Here is an 11018-nt window from a genome sequence, read left to right as displayed (position 1 = left end):
GAGGGGGTGGGAGGATGGGTTAGCCTGGTGGTGGGTATTGAGGAGGGCACATTCTGCATGGAGCACTGGGTGTTATGCACAAACAATGAATCATGGAACACTTCATCTAAAACTAATGATGTAATGTATGGGGATTAACATAAGAATAAAAAAAAAAAGCTACTGGGGTCACTGCATCAAAGTCTTATTAAAGCTCAAGGAGAAAAAATTCTGTGATTCATAATGTAGTGCCTTTCTTGATTACAAGATGGGGAGGAGGTAACATTAATCAAATATCTGCTTTCCTCATCCTTTCCTGCCACTTATTGACATTGTCGTTCATTTTTGGTATCAGGGCCAGACACCTGTGTAGCAACAGTGAGCAACAATAGATATTATCTCTGTGTTCTTAGAACTTAAATCTAGTAAAACAAGTTAGTAATCAAATAATCATATACCTTCTGATGAATTAGAAATAGTCCCATTTCTTTACTACGTCATTCCTCAGAAAGTGGAATTTACTTCCCTCCCCTTGAATCTGGATGACCTTGTGACTTGCTTTTACCAATAGACTGCATTGAAAGTGACACTGTGCCAGGTCTGGACTCAAGCTTTAAAAGGTCTGTCAGCTTCTACCCTTGCTCCTGGAAGCTAGCCATCAAGGAGTGATGAACATTGGGCTAGACCACTGAATGAAGGAGCCCACGTGGAGAGAGACCAGGGAAATGAGAGGCCATGATGATCACAGCAGGACCAACAGATCTCCCCACTGAATGTAGCCACATCAGCAAATACATCTCACAATGTAGAACAGGGAAACTACCCAGCTGGCCCCAGTCAACCCAAAGAATTGTGAGAAATTTAAATGGCCATTGGTTTAAACCACAAAGTATGCAGGTCATTTATTACACAGTGATAGCAAAAATAGATCATATCTAAGGTAGACCTCTATCACATTCTCTTTCTGTCACATTACCCTTTTTTATTTTCTTTAAAGCTCTAATCACTACCTAAAATTATTTTCTTTACTTTCTGTTGTCTCCCCCAACAGGAGAAAAACAGTGAGAACAGGGACTTTGCCTGTACTGCTTCTTGCTGTAACCCTTGTGCCTAGAACAATGCCTCACATAGAGCAGAATGCTCAATAAATATTTGTAAATTAAGTGAATAGATGGATAGTTGCAACTAGGACAGATGAGTTAAATGAGAAGCAGATATTGCTGTAACGGTTTCTAAATGAGGGGATTAGAGGGGTACCTGGGGGACTCCATTGGTTAAGCGTCTGCTTTTGGCTCAGGTCACGATCTCAGGGTCCTGGGATGGAGCCCCGTGTAGAGCTCTCTGCTCAGTGGGGAGTCTGATTGTCCCTCCGCCCCTGGCCTTCGGCCTGCTTGTGCATTCTCTCTCTCTCTCTCAAATAAATAAATAAAATCTTTAAAATAAAAATAAATAAATAAATAAGGGATTAGAACTGGTGAGGGAAGTCAGAGAAGATATGACTTGTTTTGATAAAATCTTCACATGATTATGTCCAGCAGGAGAGTGGGGATTATTTTCTTTCTAGTTACTGTTCAATTAACTATTCTCTCGTAAGTGACATTATCACTTTAAACTTTTTGTGGAGGCAGAATATAGAATATTTTTCAAACTATTTTTAAAGCAACCTTCTAAGGTTCCATCTACTAATTAATTAAGAAGTTAAGGAATCCCCTGAGGTATCAGAAATTCATTTTGCAAAAATTGCTCAGGAAAAGAAGATGTGGCATCTGCTCTATTCCTCTGCTAGAAATTGAAATTAAAGAGAAAATTCTTGCTTAATTTGAAGAAATATTTTTTTCTAAATATGAGGAAAATTTTTAAAAGAGCATTTCGTGTTTCCTAGGCACAGAGTTCATTTGAGAATTTCTTTACATAGAAAAAGAAAGTGTTCTTAAAAAGGGAAGTCAGCAAGAGAGAAACATGGAAATATCTCTTTCCTCCTTCTAGAAAATGTTTCTTTGCTGGCAGAAGAGGTCCAAAGTTGTGTGACCCAAATGCCAGAGTGCTGTGGACACATTGTCTCAGGGCTGTGAGTGAGCTGGTGAGTAAGCAACCAAGACCCTTCCTTTAAAGCCGAACAATGAAGATAAGAAAATGAAGATCAAAAAGAGAAAAAGAATAAAAGTGAAAAGGAAATAATGCAGCTAATGTAAATTTAGATGTGTGTGTAAAATATATATTGGGGTGGTGGTAAAATTAAGTCTATTTTCTTTCTCATACTTTTATATATTTTATACATGTTGGGTTTTTGTTTTTTTTTTTAAGATTTATTTGTTTATTTTAGAGAGAGAGTGTGAACAGGGGGAGGGACAGAGGGAGAGGGAGAGAAATAATCTCAGGCAAACTGCATGCTGAGTGTGGAGCCCAATGCAGGACTCAATCCCACAACCCTGAATTCATGACCTGAGCTGAAACCAAGAGTCAGACACTTAACCAACTGAGCCACCCAGGCACCCCATAAATGTTGGTTTTATACACATACACACATACATACAATACATAGATATAAAAATATATATACATGTACATATAAATATATACACACTTATCTATGCATATATATTTATATAAATAAAATACATGTGAACATATATATAAATATATACATGCATATATATGTAAATCTATGAATATATATATATATGCATCTTGGGTTTCTATCTGTTTTATAATCTTTCTTTAAATCACCATTTTGATCTTTATTCAAAGCTTAGTTTTGTCTGTCTTAACAGAAGATTAGGTAAATTGTTAGCATGAACGAAATGGATATTCATGGTTATATAACTCTGAGTTGAGTTTGAGCAAAAAATACTATCACTCGATATACAGAGAGATAAGATTCAGATCAACAAGTAAACACAGACTCTGGATTCATTTGGATTTTTGTTTGAATCTTTGATTCACCACTTGCAATCTCTAGAAACTGGGAACTTTATTTAGCTATTTATCTCTAAAACGCAAGTTCTTTCCCTTCAATTCAAGAAATATTATGGAATACCTTCCTTGCTAGCTTCTGAGACTACAGCTGTGGGCAGAACAGCTAGCCACTGCCCTCGTGGAGTTTATAGTTTGTCCGGGGAAAGAGACATCTGCAAAGAAGATGATAAGTGAGCTGAAAATCTTCTCAAAAGATTTTCATTTAGCAAATTTCTCTTATCAAGTGGTTAAGAGAATTTTGCGAAATAATTCATGCAATGTCCCTGGCACTGTGTGTAGTCATACACAGTCAATAATTTAGAGTTCCAAGCCCCTTGGCCTTAAAGCAAACAGAAAGTAGACACCCAGTACTTTCCATATTTGAAAGGTTGATGAGGGCAAGTTCTTATCTGTGTATTCCCCATGACAGTTCTGGTGCTTAAACTGGGTTAGTAGACGACTGAATTGATCCCTCTTAAGGCTTAAATACAAAATAAATTTTGTAAGCATGCAGCTTTGTAGCTCCGCCTGCTCTTTGAGGGCCAGAACAGTGTCTCACCCACCTTTTACAATCCCACGGTGATCACCACAATACTTAAGAAATTATAGGAAGTGTAGACCAAAGGGAAAACACTAAAATGGTAGAAGAAATAGCTCTCTCTCCACACCACTCACCTGAAAATTATATAATCTCTAAAGGCCAGAACCTTTACTTTCAAGTGAGTTTTGAAATTCTTGCTTCCCTCACAAAATAGTGAAATGAGATAAATAAGTGAAAGTGTTCTGAAAACTTTAAGACACCACAAAAGCATACAAGAGTGCTATTATTAAGATGTTTTCATGGTTTAACCCCCTGAAGTCTGGCTTTACCCAACCATCACTTCTCTGAGACTCCTCTCTTAAAAGTTACTCATAAACTTGGTCTTATCAGTTTCTCAGAGTTGATTACATTTGCGATGATGACTCGTGCTGATTTGGATATAGAACCCGGGGTATATGTTTTAAAAGAGAAATAGACAAACTATTTCTGTTGCATCTTCTTTCCCAGTAGAAAAGTCACATGGAAGCCAATTTATCAGAAGGTACCTAAGTAGGCAAAGAACTGGATCTCTTGTAGTCAACTCTGGTGATGGGAATGTTTAATGACTCCAGTGTGTCTGATTCCAGGATAAGAAGGCATCTGCCTGTGAAAAAATGGATGTTTATACCATCTAATCAGGGCACTCATTTCTCTGGCTTGTGTCTGTCTGCTTCTCTCTTTTGGGCCAACATCCCTTCTGAATGACACGTTCTTTCCTTTGATAAGGTAATGCCTTCAATCAGGTTTCAATCCTGTCTAATGCCTGGACAGCAACTGTCTTTTATGTAACCCTGCCTGTCTCTGCTCCGTCAAACCTCAAGTGCTCGTTTCATGGTTTAACTCTCCATGGCCATCCTATTTCATTTTCTGTGTATTCTTAGAGGGTCCTTCATTGTTACCTCATTTTTCACCAACAGCAATGGTCTTCTAATTCATCTCTGAATCGATGGCCCCTTATTTGTTCTCATCTTCCTTCTCTGTGCAACATGACAATGTCCACCTTGCCTGTAGTAGACTTTTCCCAACATTATCTCTCTTCTCAATGGTCCCCCAATTTCTTGTGGGGGAATTACCTTGTCCTCCTTATATCTAAAGTTGGTGGAAATGTAATTCCTGGCTTGCAAATGCCTACCTCCAACTGTGGACCAGACTCTGGTTCAACCAGTGCCGGACTGTGGCCAAATCTCAATCAATCAGAAGCTTTTGGGATTTTGAGGGGCAGTCATTCTTATAACAGGGGAGGACAGAGTAGCAGTCACTACAATAACACCAGCATACAGAATACTACAGATTTTTGCCAAATGGCCCAGCGTACTGCATTTTGGGCCTCTGGATTGATGTATGTAGATCGACATTTATATAGACACACATATATATAATGGGTATTATATAAACACACATATATACTTATGTAATAAATGTAAAGTATATAATATATACTAAATTATACAATCTATATATTATGTATTATATCTATTACGCTATATATTACATTAGGTTATGTCATATATCATACATTGGTTTCTATCATTCCTAAGCCTTGTCTTTCTACTACCTTTTTAAAAAATATTGTAAAACACTTTCATTGCATTTGAGGACATTTTCAATAAGATCTTGAGTTTGAAGCCTTGGCTAGGTAGTCCTTTTGCACCCCATTGCCAGTTACGGTATTTATCAAAACTATAAATTCCAGCATATTGACTATTTCAACACTTTATTCAGCTGTTCCTATCTAACAATCTCATTAGCTCTGAAAAACACCAAATATAAATGCTTAATATATAGTACAAACCAACAGGTTTTTTTCACAGAATAAAACAACAAAAGACTGATTTTATACACATGTCCCCTGTTCGCTAGATCTTTAGTAATATTACTCAGGTTATTTCAAAGGTGATAACATTTATATACCATTACTTATGTTTTTCTCAAATTTTTTATCTGACTTCTGAAAGGTATAAATAAGGATGCATATAGTCAAAATTGTTTTTATAGACTTTTGATGTTTATATTGTCATACGTCTTACACAAATATATGGAGAGAAGGACAGATTACAATGACAAGTGTACGTTTAAGTCATTAGTGGTTATATGAATTTTGTTTACATGGCTATTTGCTCTTATGGGCATTATAAATGACAAGAGAAAATAATTCTGATTTTATGATCTCCTGAAATTCTTCTACTAAATCCATTTGCTTCAAGTAGTGGGTTTTTATTGCTTGCTGCCAAGAAGTGTTTAGTCTCCTTATGAAAGCAGCAAAATGGCTTCTCATCACCTCCCCGGCACAGTGCCTTGTATATAATAGGTGCTCAATAAAGTCTGTATAATCCACCTATTGTTTATTAGGTATTCAGCAACTGGAGCTGAAATGAATTGAACGGGCTTTTCTCAGACCCATAGCAACTACAAAACTAGACTATTTCACCACCATTCAGAAAACTGTACTCACAAGATTACATTCTGGAATCTTGACAAATAAGATTTCAGCAACTCTTTATTTAAGCACTTCTTAGACAAATTATGTGTCGCACTGTTACTAGGAATTCTGGCAAGGATCTACAAGTCTTGTTGTTCCAAAGCAACCGCGTGTGTTTGTCGGCAGTGTGATTATGAAGTGGCTGTAAGGAACTGCGCTGTTGGTTTGGGCCTCCGGTTTCACCAGACTCTGACTCAACAGCAACACTGGTTTGCAGAATCAGATGGAAGAAGGTATGCTGAATCGGAATTGCAGATAATAGAGTGGGATGGTTTCTGCCTTCTGAAGCACAGAAAAAAAAAGTGTTTTCTCTCTCTGTTACAGGGTTTCTATAGTACCTCCCTTATCCAGCATGATATCAATTCTATTTGGCAGTTGTGCAAAAGTCTGTTAAATAAAAATGAGAGATTGCAGTCGTGTTCCTGGGAAACTTCTTCTTAAGCAACTTATTCAGTAAAATATATTTTAAAAATATTAAGAATCGACTTTTTTTAAAAAAAGATTTTATTTATTTATTTGAGAGAGAGAGAGTGTGCTGGCGGGGGGAGGCGGGTGTGTGGGGAGGAGCAGAGGGAGAGGGAGAAGCAGGCTCCTGGCTGAGCAGGGAGCCCAATGCGGGGTTCCATCCCATGACACTGAGATCATGACCTCAGCCGAAGGCAGACACTTAACCCATGAGCCACCCAGCACCCAAGAATCGACTTTGATTAAAAAAAAAAAACGACCAGTATTTATGTGACTCAAAGGTTTACCAAAACAAGACTATGTGCTAACTTTGTCAAGGAGTATTTTTACTTCTTCCTGACAATGAACCTCTCCCTGAAAAGAGCTGCCATAGAAAACCACTAGTTCTTGCTATCCACAGAGATCTGAATTTCATCAATAAGGCCACAGAACTCACTAAACACCACCCCACACTTCTACCGGGCACACAGATGCGGTGGAGACAATACCATCTCAGCAATTTTTCATTCCCGACCCAGTGTGTCCTTCCCCAACTTTGCAGAACACTCAAGCCTTGAAGTGTCAAAATGACCCTGGAATGTCATTGATGAAACCTCCACGGAGGGTGATGCGACACTCAAGGCACGCATGCTTCATCTTTAGTCACCGATTACGATCAGGGAGGGAGGTTTTGGGGGCAATAATATATGGCCAGATTCCTGGAAAATCACCCTGAAAGAACATCTTTAAGAGAAATGGCTTAGAGCAAAGCAAATCAAATAATTTCACCACTAAGAAAAATGTAAGAAAGAAAGTTAAACTGGGTTAGCTAAAGAAAAAACAAAAGCCTTGGTGAGGAGACAAACTTCCCCCTCTTAGTTAGAGTAATGATGGAGATTTTGTCTCAGGGAATAAAGGATGTGTGATCCATTCTGTGCCATGCACGAGTTTAACCCATAGAATGTCAAACCCAAATTCCGGAGATTACCAACGATGTAATAGATAAACCACCACAAATTGGTTATTCATATAGGAAAAAGTAAAATTAGATTTCTGCCAGTTCCACAAAAATCAACTCCAGATGGATTAAAGATCTCAATGTCAAAAGTGAGCATTTTAGTTAAAAATATAGGTGAGTTTCTTTCTGGCCTTAAGGGAGAGAAGGATTTCTTAAAACACAAAATGTGCCAATGTGGGTGAAAAAAAAAATGGATAAATTTAGCTATATTAAAATCAAGACTACTTTGTTAATGAGAAGACACATTAAAGAAAAAATAAAATTCTTGTTAAACTGGAAGATATTTTTAATATGTATAACCAATAAAAGATTAATAACAACATATAAAGAACATTTGGAAATCATAAGAAAAGCACAAATAACACAATAACAAATGGTCAAATACACAAGCAAGCACTTGGAGGTAAAGGAAACATATTGCCAACATATATACAAAGAAAGATTTAGTTTCATCAGATATATGGGAAATACAAATTACAACGTAAGATATCATTTTAGACCATTTTGACTGGCAAAATAATGAAAATGCTAATGCTAATGTTTAGCAATTACCAAGTGTTGAGAAAAATTTAGATGAATAGGATCGAGAGGTAATGCTTAACTTTCAAAGACCAATCTACCACAAGCTGATCTCCCAGAAGTGGAGCTGGCCTCCTGCAAAGCACCATGGAAACTAGCATTGGTCAAATACTTAACGTGACACTGATTCTAGTTAACCTCAAGGCTTAGACCACAGCACCCTGATTATGCCCCGTGATGAACTGGTGATTCTGGAAACATGGACACTCATGTCAGGCAGCAAATTCTGCCACTCACTCACATCATCATACAGCTACAAGTGATAGATTGGGAACTTGACCTCTTGATCACTGCAGGAGAGAAGTTGATGGTACGATCTACTAGGAAGACTCAACCAGCAAGACAGGCCTGGACTAAAAGTTCTGCTATGTCACTTGGCTATTTTACTTTGTATTCTAATCACATTGGGAGAGGAGCTGGAGTATCATTAACTGTACAGATTAAAAGCCCTACAACCCAAGAACCAGGATCTTCTTCTATAGCCTGACATCTGCCCATGCCAGATAACTGTGACCTACCCCATATGGAGTGGCCAAAGTGGACTTTGCAAGTAAAATTCTGGTTCTTATATTGAGTGGTGAATCCTTAAGTGGTTGTTGTATTTTTGAAAATAAATAATTATGAACAAATAAGTAAACAACTAAACAAGTTCATCAGTCAGTGATAAGAGTGCTTCATGGCCAAAGACTATGATTAATCCAACGCTGTGCTCCTAGGTGCAACACAAAAGAAAAAATGACTTTATATACCTTTAACTTGGATGGTTTATATACCTCATCTAAAATTCTAATAATAATTTTTGATGTAGCTACTTTTATATCCATATTTTGCACAAAATAACAGGCTCACAGAGGATAAGTCAACAGCCCAATACTAAGTATCTAATAAAAATTAAATATCAGATTTGGATGTAACTCTATCTGATTATGTGTTGGTTTGATTACGTTGCAGTGACACTAACCTCCAAACTTTTGGTGGCTTAACACAATATATATTCACGTATCCACTTAAGAGTCCCAGGCGTCACTGGAGTAACTCTGCTCTGTGTGGTCATCCAGTGGCCTAAACACCTTCCACCTTCCTCTAGATCCTTACCACTGTATGTAGGAAAGAACGTGAAAGAACATACTAGGGAGCTGTATAGGCCAGGTTTAGAGTGATATTCATTATTCCTACTCAAGTTGCATTAGAGAAAGTGTCACTTGAGCACACTTAACTGTGGGGCAGCCTGGCAAATGTAGGAAGAGTAAATTTGAGTGGACAGCTGGTGACTTCCACCACAGGTTCCAAATATCAGGGTCTTCCCAACGTAACGTAGGTTGCTTCCTGTAAAGATAAATGCCAAAGATCAAAAATGACTTTGGACAATCACTTGATAATGGCAGGCCATGAGGAACAAGTTCTGTGATGCTAGGGCTCATGTGCTCCTTGGGTACTGAATTTGTTAAAGTATAAAAAACATAACCCAAGCAAAGCTGTGAGGTGCTTCTTCATTATGCTTGAATCCATGGATTCCCACTAAGCAACTGTATTATACAAAGAGCTAATCATCCTTGAATTAGTAACTTGTGGAAGAAACTACACTGACTGACGTGGTATGTGTGTGCGCGTTGGAACGAACACAGGGAAGCAATGAAAAATGGAAACAATCATAACATTGAAAATCAGTATATGTTGATTGTCATCCAAGACCACCTTTCCTGGGAATTGCTTCACCAAATATAGAATTTTTATTTTCTCTTTTTTAGTTTTGGCCAGATAGTCAATTAGAGTCTAATGCATTCAAGAATAATCAATATTAATTGTACGTTCTTAAAAATTAAGACTTGTAAAAAGAGAGGGCTTTTCAAACAATTTCTAAAGTCTAAGTTACTAGGAGACAGTAGCAGATATTGTCTAGCCAAGCATGTACATGCCCTACTAACTCAATCGGTTATCTGCTTTCTTACTTTTATAAATAATAATAGTAACCATTTGTTAAACACATACTGTGTGCTAAGAGCTTTATATACACTGCGCCATTTATCCACAATGATGCCATCTGGTAGTTATTAGGATTCATAATTTTCAGATGCAGACACTGAATTTAGAAAGGTTAACTACCTAAAATCACAGAGCTAGGAAGTAGGGTAGATCAGGGTTATAATGTGGATTTCTCTCATTCCAGCACCCCTTGTTCCTCCCCATCATGATAAGCAGCCAAAAGTCTAGCTCAGAGTTAGTAATGTTATTCACAATGTAGACAATACCCTTATTTTGATGCGAGTTTTTCTACTGGGAAGGCTACAGCTGGTACTATGTATATGGTGAGTATAAGTAATATCCTTGCACTTTGCATCTCAAGATTGTTACAATTATCTACCCAATTCTACCCAAGATACAGGGTGCCTGACCGCTGAATTGAAAATAGAAGAGATTGAGATATTCTCTTGGTTTAGTCCTTATGGAAACAACACTTACCCCTACGCTCCCATCAGTTTAGAATATTAAGAGTGTGTATTTTTTTTTCAATGTGGGACTTGAAGTCACTGACCCTGAGATCCAGACCTGAGCTGAGATCAAGAGTCAGACACTCAAACGACTGAGCCACCCAGGAGCCCCTAAGAGTGTGTGTTTTTAACCAATACAGGATCTTTTTGATGGCACTCAAGTTATATTCTGCAGGATGAGCAGTTTCCCTAGTAGCATGGCTGCTCTTGACTGGAAATCCATTTCACATATACTCTGTAATATGAAATTGAATGGAATTTTTCCCGTTTCCTTAGAACTGACTCTTAAGACCCAATGCTGACAATGAAAAAGTGACATTTTTAGAAGAATAAAAAACAAAGTTGAGCCAGGCTCTAAGACTTATTTAAAATCAATAGACCTGGCTCTTCCAAACCCAACCATGTTTCAGCTACATGAATTCATCTTCCTTTCCCCATTCCCTCTAAACTCCAGCCTAAATAAAGAGAAAGAGCCAGAGGTGTATGGGAGTAAGG

This window comes from Leptonychotes weddellii, chromosome 11 (assembly GCF_054177405.1).
Source record: "Leptonychotes weddellii isolate Sample4059 chromosome 11, ASM5417740v2, whole genome shotgun sequence".
Lineage (NCBI taxonomy): Eukaryota > Metazoa > Chordata > Mammalia > Carnivora > Phocidae > Leptonychotes > Leptonychotes weddellii.
The sequence above is the reverse complement of the archived record's forward strand: the minus strand, read 5'-3'. Positions refer to the sequence as shown.